This window comes from Penaeus japonicus, unplaced genomic scaffold, assembly GCF_977035675.1.
Source record: "Penaeus japonicus unplaced genomic scaffold, GWHDUDI00000001_assembly GWHDUDI00000003, whole genome shotgun sequence".
NCBI classification, from domain to species: domain Eukaryota; kingdom Metazoa; phylum Arthropoda; class Malacostraca; order Decapoda; family Penaeidae; genus Penaeus; species Penaeus japonicus.
In genome coordinates this window covers 19195518-19206646 of record NW_028234405.1, presented here as the reverse complement: position 1 = coordinate 19206646, position 11129 = coordinate 19195518, and the positions used below count along the sequence as shown (strand labels likewise).

The window sequence follows — 11129 nt, the reverse complement described above, 5'->3', positions numbered from 1 at the left end:
AACAGTAATAAAATAAAATAAAAACAAAGAAACAATAACATCAATAATAATAACAAAAATTGTTGTCGTTGTGATAACTAATAACAGTGGCGATAAAAAAGCCACAACAATAATTCGGAATTAAATCTAGTGTGTTATTAATGTAGGCTGCAAATGATACCAGCAGCGTGCCCCCTAGGCTGCCTTACCACGCGCCCTTTTTCGATGGGTTGTAGGCAAAGCTCACTCGGCCCTGCCCTCCATCCATCCATCTTCATCCGTCCCCATTTCCCTCCTCCATCCATCCAATTTTCCACCCCCCCGTCCCCTCCTCCTCCGCATCCAACTTTCCTCCATCACCATCCCGTTTACCTCCACTTCCGCCTATAATTATTTTTTTTTCACCCCCCATCCTCCACCAAACCGAATCCCCCTTTTTCCCCCCCCCACCCCCCCCTTTTTCTATCCTCTTCGTTTCTCGGGTTTCCCCCTTCTCTCTTCTCCCCTTTATCTCTTCCTCTTATTCTCTCTCTCTTTCTTTTCTCCCCTCCCCCCCCTCTCTTCTTCTCTTTCTTTTATCTCCTCTCTCTTTTTCTCCCTCCCTCTCCCTTTTCTTTTTTTCTCTATCTTTCCCTTTCTCTCTCTTTTCTCTCTCCCTTCATCTCTTACCCCTTTTCTCTTCCTTTTCTCATTCTTCTCTCTCTCTCTCTCTCTCTCTCTCTCTCTCTCTCTCTCTCTCTCTCTCTCTCTCTCTCTCTCTCTCTCTCTCTCTCTCTCAATGCGGTATGAACGTCTTGTAGGCCTACATCAACCCGCAGAGAAAGCACGAGTCAGGACGGAAATCGGCACAAAACAATCCATATATGTAACATCTTGCAAGTCCTGTGTCCTTTTAAACAGGATCTTTAAGGTCACAGCTCAAAAAATGCATCCAAGTAAGATCAGGATTGAATTTTTTAATCCTAATCTGTCTGATGGGGTCACGGCCGCGCACAAGTCCTCCCCACTTCTACCCCCCCCCCCCTCCCGTCAACCACCATCCCAAGATCTAAACCCTTCGTCTCCACAGGCACCGAGAAGTACTCATGCAAAACATGGCGAGAGGACGCGAGAGACAGCTATGTGCTTTGTCAGTAACCGGGCACGTGGCGCCCTAGTAACTCCGTGCCCAAGCTAAGCCCGGATCCCTTGCATTCTGCAAGATGATCACGCCGCTGTTGTTCCTTCTCCCGTGCCGTAACCATGGGCGACGCGAGCACACCCATGCGTGGGCTGCATGGGCTGCAAACTGCCTTGCAAACTGCCTTCTAGTACGTGTTATACTGTCACGATGACCGTATAATTCTACTGTGAGCCATCACAAAAAGGCACATCATACGTGCGCCAGCGTGTACTTTTGTGTGTGTGTGTGTGTGTGTGTGTGTGTGTGTGTGTGTGTGTGTGTGTGTGTGTGTGTGTGTGTGTGTGTGTTGCGTTGTGTGTGTGTGTGTGTGTGTGTGTGTGTGTGTAAATATAAATACAAATATATATATATATATATGTAAATATATATGCATATATATAAATGTATATAAATATATAAATATATTATATTATGTATATATATATTTACTATATTATATATATATATATATATATATAATATATATATGCATATATGCCATATGTCTATATGTGTTGTATTATATATATATATTACTATATATATATCTGCATTATGATATGTATTTATGTATATCTGTGTTTGATGTGTTATATATATGACAATATGCATATGGTAGATATGTATTATGGTGTCTATTATATTATATATAATCTATATATATATATATATATATATGCATATATGCCTTGGGTAATATATGGTATGTGTATATATTGTATATATATATATATATATATATAATATATATAAACATATATATATATCTATTATTTTATTTATTTATTCATGAACGTATTAGATTAATATTGTATGATATATTATATATTTAATATATATATATATATATAATATATATCATATATGTATGTATAAGTCTATATATATATATATCATCTATATATATATCATATATATATAGTATCTATACTAAAGATATTATTAGATATGTATGTATGTATAAAGTATATATTATATCTATATATTTATACTATATGTATCTATATGTATATCTATGTATATCAAATGTATATTTAAATATATATATATATATATGTATGTATATATGTATTTATATATATAGTATATAAATATATGTATATATATATATTTATCATATATTATATACTATAAGTGTGCGTGAGTGCGTTGCGTATGATGTGTGTGTCGTGTGTCTGTATGTTGAGTTAAGTGTGATGTGTGTGTGTGTGTTGTGTGTGTGAGTGTGTGTGTTGCTGTGTGTGTGTGTGTGTGTGTGTGTGTGTGTGTGCTGTTGTGTGTGGTGTGTGTGTGTGTTGTGTTCCCGCGTGTGAAGGGCGCCATGTGACGTTGTGCGTGCGTGCGTGTGTGTGCATACATAAGCCACACCATTTCGGCAGGTTTGGGCGTCTTTGTTGCCCGCACGCAGACTTTGTGTTTAATAACATAAGTATATTTCAATATATACTATATATATATATACCCTACTATATTACTATATATATATATATATATTATAGTATATATATATATCTACACTGCGCGCCGTGCCCACCCACACCCACACTCACACTCACCACTCACCCTCACAAATCACCCTCACACTCACACACACCTCACACACACACACCACACACACCACACACACACACACCCACACAAACCCAACCACATCTATATAGATAGATAGATAGATTAGATAGATAGATAGTTAGATAGATATAGATAGTTAGGAGATGGAGATGGAGAGGAGAGAGAGCGAGAGAGAGAAGAGAGAGAGAACCCCAAAACGGGCAAGTACAAGACTTGGAATCAGAACTGAGGGATGACTTCCCGAAATATAACCCCGGTGATGGAATACCGGCGATCCCCTAACAACGAATGTCGGAGATCGAGATCCGGATATCTGAACATACAGGAAGAGACCCGCGAATGATCACACCGAAGACGAGACTTAGACGACGAGCCGCGCTCGGCAGAGATCTCAGAGTGATTGTACAGTGGACGTAAGGAGGTGTAGATGGGATCTCAGTTGGGAAGAGGGAACGAGATTGGGGATGCAGGTTCCCAATGGCGAGGCCCCTCTACTACATCTTACTTGGTGGACTGAAAGTGGAGATCGGACATCCGGAACAGATGAACGTGGAGATGACAGTTCCAGACCGAGACTCGACGAAAGACTTTGTTTTGAGTCGGGAATCGAAAATGCTAGAAGAGCAGACGAGAGCGGCGACGGCCGCGTGGCTTGACGGGGGGGAAGAGGGGATCCCGGGGGATCGGATTACAAAGACCGGGGGAACTACGCATGAGGCACTTAAGGGGGACCCGGAGAAGTGAGGCACGGAGGGCGGAGTCGAGGGAGCGGAAGAGTGGAGAGCCCGAGAGCAGAGTGCCTCTGAGAGGATAGAGAGGGGATCACTAGGTAAGCCTCGGAGAGAGGTGAGAATTAGTGAGAGACTGGGACTCGGACGGGCTACTGGAGGTGGAGAGGAGAGAGGAGGGCGAGCGGGACAGTCCTGGAGAGAAGAGAAAGAGAAGCTGATGAAGAGGAGAGGAGTAATTTGGGAGCCGGGTACAAGTGAAGAGGGAGATCCTGGGGGAAAGTAGGTGAGAGGGTGGACGACAGTAGCTCTAGAGATTGAGGGCCGGGAGAGAGGAGACCAGAAGAGTGGAGAGACAAAAATTGTTACAGGGAGAGAGCCGCGACGAATGAGGGAGAGAGGAGCAGGGAAGGGGGAGAGGAGACGAGAGAGCTGGGAGAGGGGTGAAGGATGAGAGAGCCTGAGAGAGAGAGAGAGAGGCGGAGGAAGAGAGTGAGAGAGACGGATGGGAGCGCGATCGAGAGGCTGAGAGAGGAGGGAGAGGAAGGGAGGGAGAGAGACGAAGAGGAGAGGAGAGGGGAGGGAGGGGAGGGCGGATGAGGAGAGAGGAGAGAGGTAAGTAGGCAGGAGAAGCGATGAGGAGAGAGAGAGAAGGAGAGGAAGAGAGAGAGAGCGGCGAGAGAGAGGATCGGAGAGAGAGAGAGAGGGGATGGTGACCGAGAGGATGAGAGAAGTGATGAGGAGAGAGCGAGAAGAGGCGAGAGAGAGAGATGAGAGATGGAGATGAGAGAGAGAACGATAGAGAGAGAGGAAGAGAGAGACGAGGGTGAGAGAGGGGGAGGACTAGGGGAGGGGTGCGACGAGAGAACTGGGAGCGGTCGAAGGACGGGAGGGAGATGAGGAGGACGGCCGAGAGACGAGTGAGAGACCAGGGAGATGAGGGATGACGGAGAGAGAGAGAGAGAGAGATATTACAGCTTTTGGAATACTCTTAACAAGTCTGGTCCAATTTAACAGCAGAAACCTCTTCTAAAGAGATACATTCAACTAAGAATCTCCCAAACATCTCGACGAAACTGACGAAAGGAAAAAACACTTTTATCCAGATAGCCAAAGCAAACCAAGAAAGTGAATCCAGTCCCTAGCTCAATGAATAACACGCCTTTTAAACAACCAAATGATCGTTCTGGAGCGATGATTCCGAGCGCCACGCCTATATAAATTACTGCTGATCTACGGCCAGTCTCCCGTGTCTCCCCCCCCCCCCCCCCCCCCATTCATCAAGTCACGAAAAATGGCCCGCTGCGTAAGTGAAGGGCCTCCGGCATCGCATCTCGCGTGTATGGAAGCGACCATTATTCCCTCAAAATTTCTTAAAAGGCTTATCCTAAAAATTACCTCAAACAGCCCCTACCCAGAGAGAGGACGACGGAGGAGAGAGAGAGGCGACGTGAGGAGAGAGGATGATGAGCGGAAGAGAGACTGTACGCCGCCCCCCGCGAGAGAGAGAGAGAGACAGTGAGATCGTCGAGTGAGGATGGAATTGAGAGAGAGCATGAGAAGAGCCCCCCAGATCAAGAATGGGGGAGAGATGCTAGGGGATGAGATGAGAGAGAGAGAGATGGTTTGAGGGATCCCCCGCCCGGGAGGACCGCTGAGGATGGCGAAGACGCACGAGCAGATGGAAGAGAGAGATGAGATGTAACCAGAGGAGGGGGAGGAGAGAGAGCGAGAGAGGAGAGATGGAGGGAGGGACGCCGGGGGAAATGAGACTGAGAGGCGAGAGGGATCGCAGAGAGAGAGAAGAGACGGAGGGAGAGGCGGGAGAGCGAACCCGACCCCCGCTCCCCGAGGGAAGAGAGAGAGAGAGAGAGAGAGAGAGAGAGATGGGCGCCTCGACAGATACAATATCATTTTCACTTCGTGGGTAATCGCCTAGCTTAATGCAGTCCTGCGTCCCAGAATATAAAGGATTACTCGTTTGTGGTGATTCTAAAGAGAAAAAAATGGCGGGACCATAAAAGGGGATTACTAATTTACCCCTCCTCACCCCCCTTGTCAGCTGAGGACAAGGTCAATTGGGTATTCTTGACATCCTGACCTGAACTGACCTCAGACGGACCTCTCCAACCTCATTTCACCTGTCCTCAGGAAAGGTATTTTTTAAGCATATGAATTTATTGACGCTAACTTTCGTAGGGGAAGAATTGTGAGGTGAATCCCATCAAAGATCATTTTCTGCAATACCACCCATTATCAAAGCAAAAAACAAAATAAATACTTACATATCTAAAAAATAAAAAATAAATAGTCAGTTTATAATTTATCAAACACTGTCTCTGCCTCTCACTTCAATGTCATCCCCCCCTCTCTTACATTTGTTCTTTTCTAATCTTTCTCTTTCCTTTCAAAGTTAAATAAAGTCCTCTTCCTTCTCTTTGATCAATATCATTCTTTCTCTTTCTTTTAATTCTTCTCTCTTATCACTCTTCTTTCTTTTAACTTCTACATACTCTTCTCTCTTTTTCCCCTCCCCTCTCCTCTTCTCTCTGTTCTGTCTTCTTCTCTCTCACTCTCTCTTACTCTCTCCTCTCTCTTTTTATCTTATCTCTTTTTTTCTTTTCTTTTCTTTTTCTTTCTCTTTCACTCTCTTCGTCTTTCTTTTTCATCCCCGCTCTTTTTCTTTTCCCCCCTCTTCTCTCTTTCTCCCCCCTTCTCTTCTCTTCTCTCTCTTTCTCTCTTCTCTTCTTTCTTTCTCTCTTTCTCTTTTACTTCGTTCTTCTTTTCTCTTTCTCTTTTCTTTTTTTTCTCTTTTCTTTTCTTGTTCTCTTTCTCTTTCTCTCTTTTCTCAATCTTTCTCTTTCTAATTTTAATTTTCTACCCGCATTCTCATTCTTCCCCACAATTTTTCTCTTCACCTCTTCTTTTCCCTCTACCCTCAAACATATCAACCTTACATCTCGTGTATACACACTATAACCCTTCAAACATACATTTCCCCCCCATTTATAAATTTTTAAATATCCACAAAAAAAAAATAAAAAAAAACAAATAACACAAAAAAAAACACAAAGAAAACACAAAACATCACCAAAATCACAAACCAACTTAATACTCCCAACCACTATCACAATCAAACAAACAACAAAAACAAACAAAAAAAAAAAAACAAAAAAAAAAAAAAAACAAAAAATCCTAAAAATCTCTCCCCCAATTTTCTTCTTTCTTTTTACCTCTCACCAACATCTTTCCTTAATTTTCATCCTTTTCTTCCTACCTCTCTCATCTATCCCCCCCCCCCCCCCCCCCCCCCCCCCCCCCCCCCCCCCCCCCCCCCACCCCCCTTCCCCCCCCCCCCCCCCCCCCCCCCCCCCCATCCCTACCAACCCCCCCCCCATCCCTGCCCCCCCCTCCCCCCCCCCCCCCCGCCCCCTCCCCCCCCCCCCCCCCCCCCCCCCCTCCCCCCCCCCGCCTCCCCTCCCCCCCCCCCCCCCCCCTCCCCCCCTCCCCCCCCCCCCCCCCCCCCCCCCCCCCCCCCCCCCCCCCCCCCCCCCCCCCCCCCCCCCCCCCCCCCCTCCCCCCCCCCCCCCCCCCCCCCCCCCCCCCCCCCCCCCCCCCACCCCCCCTCCCCCCCCCCCCCCCCCCCCCCCCCCCCCCCCCCCCCCCCCCCATCCCCCACCCCCCCCCCCCCCCCCCCCCCCCCCCCCCCCCCCCCCCACCAATAATACTCTCTCTCTCATCATATACCCTTCCCCCCCCTATAACACAACACACTTACACTTTACCCCCCATCTCTGTCTTCTTCCTCCCTCCCCCCCCCCCCCCTCACACACTCACATCACACTCACATTACAACGCACTCAAAAATACAATCTACATCTCTATACTACCCCCCCCCCCCAAACTCACACTATCTTTTCTTCTATACTCACTTCCACTTTTTTTACTCTAAATACATGTATCACCATCACTTTCTCTCTTCCCCTCTCTTAACACTACACAACCACTCAAAACAAAACACCCATAAAAAAAACAACAAACCTCAACAAAAACACAAAACACACAAACCAAACCTCACCCTCCTCCCCCAAAACCAACAACAAAAAAATAGATATAACACATAAAAAACACAACCCAATCAAACAAGAACCTCAATCACAATCCTACTCACCATACTCATCTCACTTATCTCATCTCCCCCCCCCCTCTCTACATCTCCACACATCTCACCTACAACATATATAAACTCTAAACCCACTCTCTATATCCTTCCCTCCCCTCTCTCTCTCTCACTCTTTCCTCCTCTAGTATTCCTCATTCCTCATCTCTCTCTCTACACTCACTCATAATATATATGATACCCAAAACTCTCCCACCCAATAAAAACACTCATCATACTCTACAAAATTTACTCACTTCACTCACCCATCTCCCACACAACACTCTCGCAATCGCCTCTCCGCAACTCAACTCTCACGCACACGAACGCAATACACACTCACCCTCAACGCATACAATCACAATCAAAATGAATCAACACTACCAATCCTCTACAAATACACAATATATAACATATATCTCACACACTCTCTCTCCACTCTCCCTAACCCACTCACACTCACTACTCCTAATCCTTACCCAACTCACCAAACAAACCACCAACACCCTCCTTCCCTACACTACATCCTATTCTCCCACTCAACCCACCACACAAAACCACCATCCCCACCATCACAAACATACCACCCACATAACATCACACCAACCACCCACACTCTCCCCACCATCTCCCTGCTCATACCTAACTCACAAATCAAACTACCAAACAAACCCTCAACAAAAACTCTACACACCCACACAACCTGACCTCCCACAACACTTCCTCACACCATCTCACCCCCCTCCCCCCTTATAAAGAACTGCTCTGCGTCTATCCCTTCCCCCCCCCCACTTATAGCAGGACACCATTCAGACCAGCTCACTGTACAGAAAACCAATTCCCTCCCTTGTATGTTCTGGTTCCTATCCCGCGACCACCCCTCACCCAATTGGAATTACAGATCTGCGACTCCACCCCCCCACCCTCTCCCCCCCCTCCACCCCCTACCACCCCGATTCAACAACCCCCCCGAACCCTGGAGAACTTAGCCTACTTCGCTTCTGCTTCAACAGACAACCATGCACCGCCATATTTTCTAAATCTCCCCCCTCCCCCCACAATTTTCCCTCAACCATACATGCTACCTAACTGCATTCCATCTCCCGCAAACTCCATGACCACATCACCTAATCTCACCAGCTTGCCACGAACCTCCCTCCCGACGGGTGGCGGAAAGTGACTCTTCTGAACCATACGTGATCAACGATGATTCCCCGCGAGCTATTGACTGGCGTGTCACTTCAGACCCTTTAGCATCAATTCCCTAATCAAAACGGCAAAATGTCAGTCAACCAGGAAGAGCCATGATCCGTGTAATTGTCGTCATGATCTAGTGCATGATTTGAATGCATGTCATTACACACTCTGTAGCTTGAGTGTCGTTTGATCTTACATATTTGTTGTGATGTGTAATAATAAAAAGTCACATCTTAACTCGATTTCCACATTTTCTTCGTGAGAATCGCTGACGGGAACTAGGCCAAAAGCAGACTTTGTTATTACTTAAAAAGTAGGGAACTCTAACTGATGTCTTTAGTTGCAGGATATTGACAATAAAATTCCTTGTGTTAGTTAATAAATATATAAAATATCATATACTATAAAAAATATACAAGGGTAAACGACATACACGATAGCATTAATAGATATAACAATGATATTACTCTTAATAATAATAACAAAAACATGCAATACTACTACTATTAGTCGTTGTAGTTGCACTGGGATAATTGTGGTAATAGTGATAGCAATACCAGAAACAGGTCTAGGCTAAATGCAATAACAACAATGACAATAAAGATTTATAATACTACTATAATTAGCATCGTTAATTCTAAGGATCTTTACTAATTATTTTTATCATTATCTTATGATCATAGTAATCATTACTATTATTCTTGTCCATACTATTGCAATTATCATGATCATCGCTATCATTATCATTACTGTCACTATTACCGTCATTATATTCCTGATAATTAAAAGAGTAATCACCATAATTAACATCATCTATAACCCTGAGTTCTGTGACCTTGATTTTAAAACGATGAGAATTTCGGTTCATTTTTCCATTTCCCAGGGAAACTGCAAAAGCACAAATACTTAAAACAATAATAAACTCATACTTCCCTAAGGGAATCTGAAAGGTTAACACGACATGAATATCAGGTCAACAGCTTTTAAGGTTATAGTTCACTGAATGCATTTGGCGGCATTTTCTTCATTATAATTTAGTTAAAATATAAATAACATTAAAAGTACAAACAATGCAAAGCTTACGCACCTCTTCATAGTGTGTTGGAGAAAGAATACAGTTTTCTCTCGCTTTTACGAGTTCCAAGTGCTTATTAGACGAAAAACAACACAATTCACTACCACAAAATCACGAAAGAACTACAGTTGTTATTTATTAAACCAAAAAGAGACCTGTAATTATATTGGTCTTGGTTCTCTGCGATTTACTCCGTTTTTCTGGTATCACGTATCCGTTAGCAGCTAATCAATCATCGGTTTATGGCAAACGGAAGGAACCTTGCACACGTATGTTTAAAGTTCAAGATATATGAGAAAGAAGAGACACTTTTTAAAAAATCAGCAAGAGGTCTCTAATTTTTTCGTACTATCGCTATTTCTCTTTCTGCTTTTCTTGTCCCTTTAACACTCGGTCCTTCTCCTGGGCTTCTTGTTGCTTCTGGCTTCTCCGAGATGCCTTCGTGTAACCTCCTAAGTATTATGCTTTCTCCTCTGTTGGCTCATTCTCGTTGTCTCTCGTTGTAGTATTCTACTCTCTCCACTGCTTGGTTTCGTTGCTGCGTTCCTCTCTTGGATCTCCTTACTAGCTCTCAGTTACGGATGTGTAGGCGACATCAGAACAATCCTGCGAAATCGGATCCTGAAGGCTAGCCTGACGCGAAAAAGACTGACCTGAAGAAAAGCTGCCAACAACAACAGTTCCAATATTACGCGATTTTCTGCATGTAATTCAAACGTTTTCCGATATGTTATGTATTTCCTGACTATAGATATGCATTTAATTAGATTTCAATTAATGTGGTCTTACACAATATTCTATGATGAATCAATAAGTGTTAGAAATACTTTTTAGAAGAACTGTTACATGTTGGAAGAGTATGTTGCCATTGGTTTTACTCTACACGATTTTTTAACAAAATGATCGTCACTTTGTAATTTATGTACCTAACAGCTTCCACCACTATATTAATAAAAATATCTCACCATGTTCAGCATACTGAATTAACAATTTAACGTTGAGTTACATATTCAACATCCAAACAGAACTGGCATCAGTCGAGTTGCCAGTTATGGATATACGAAACAAAGCGCTGCGAGAGTTCAGTAACTGTTGCTTTCATTCTGATAAATATCTTTAAATGGCAACGTAAATGCCTCATATTACTTATAGCGATGATCTTTGCGAGCTCATAGATAGCTCTCGCTTAAATACCGGAGATTATATTGTACTGTATTGCTGAAATGTGTACGAGAAATAAATGCTATTTATTATGTA

At 44.0% G+C, this 11129-nt stretch overlaps 1 protein-coding gene across 4 annotated transcripts in view; it reads right to left on the bottom strand.

Moving 5' to 3' along the window:
• Nucleotides 1-10207, bottom strand: part of LOC122247135 (uncharacterized) — a 194430-nt gene extending 184223 nt beyond the window's left edge. For 2 of the 4 annotated variants that reach the window (XM_086530780.1, XM_043006168.2), the window contains exon 1: nucleotides 9885-10200. The gene's annotated coding sequence lies outside the window, so the exon portion shown is untranslated. Of the gene's footprint in view, nucleotides 1-9884 lie in introns of all 4 variants that reach the window. The other 2 variants (XM_086530805.1, XM_086530811.1) reach the window with 2 other exon arrangements.
• Between the last annotated feature and the right edge of the window lie 922 nt (nucleotides 10208-11129).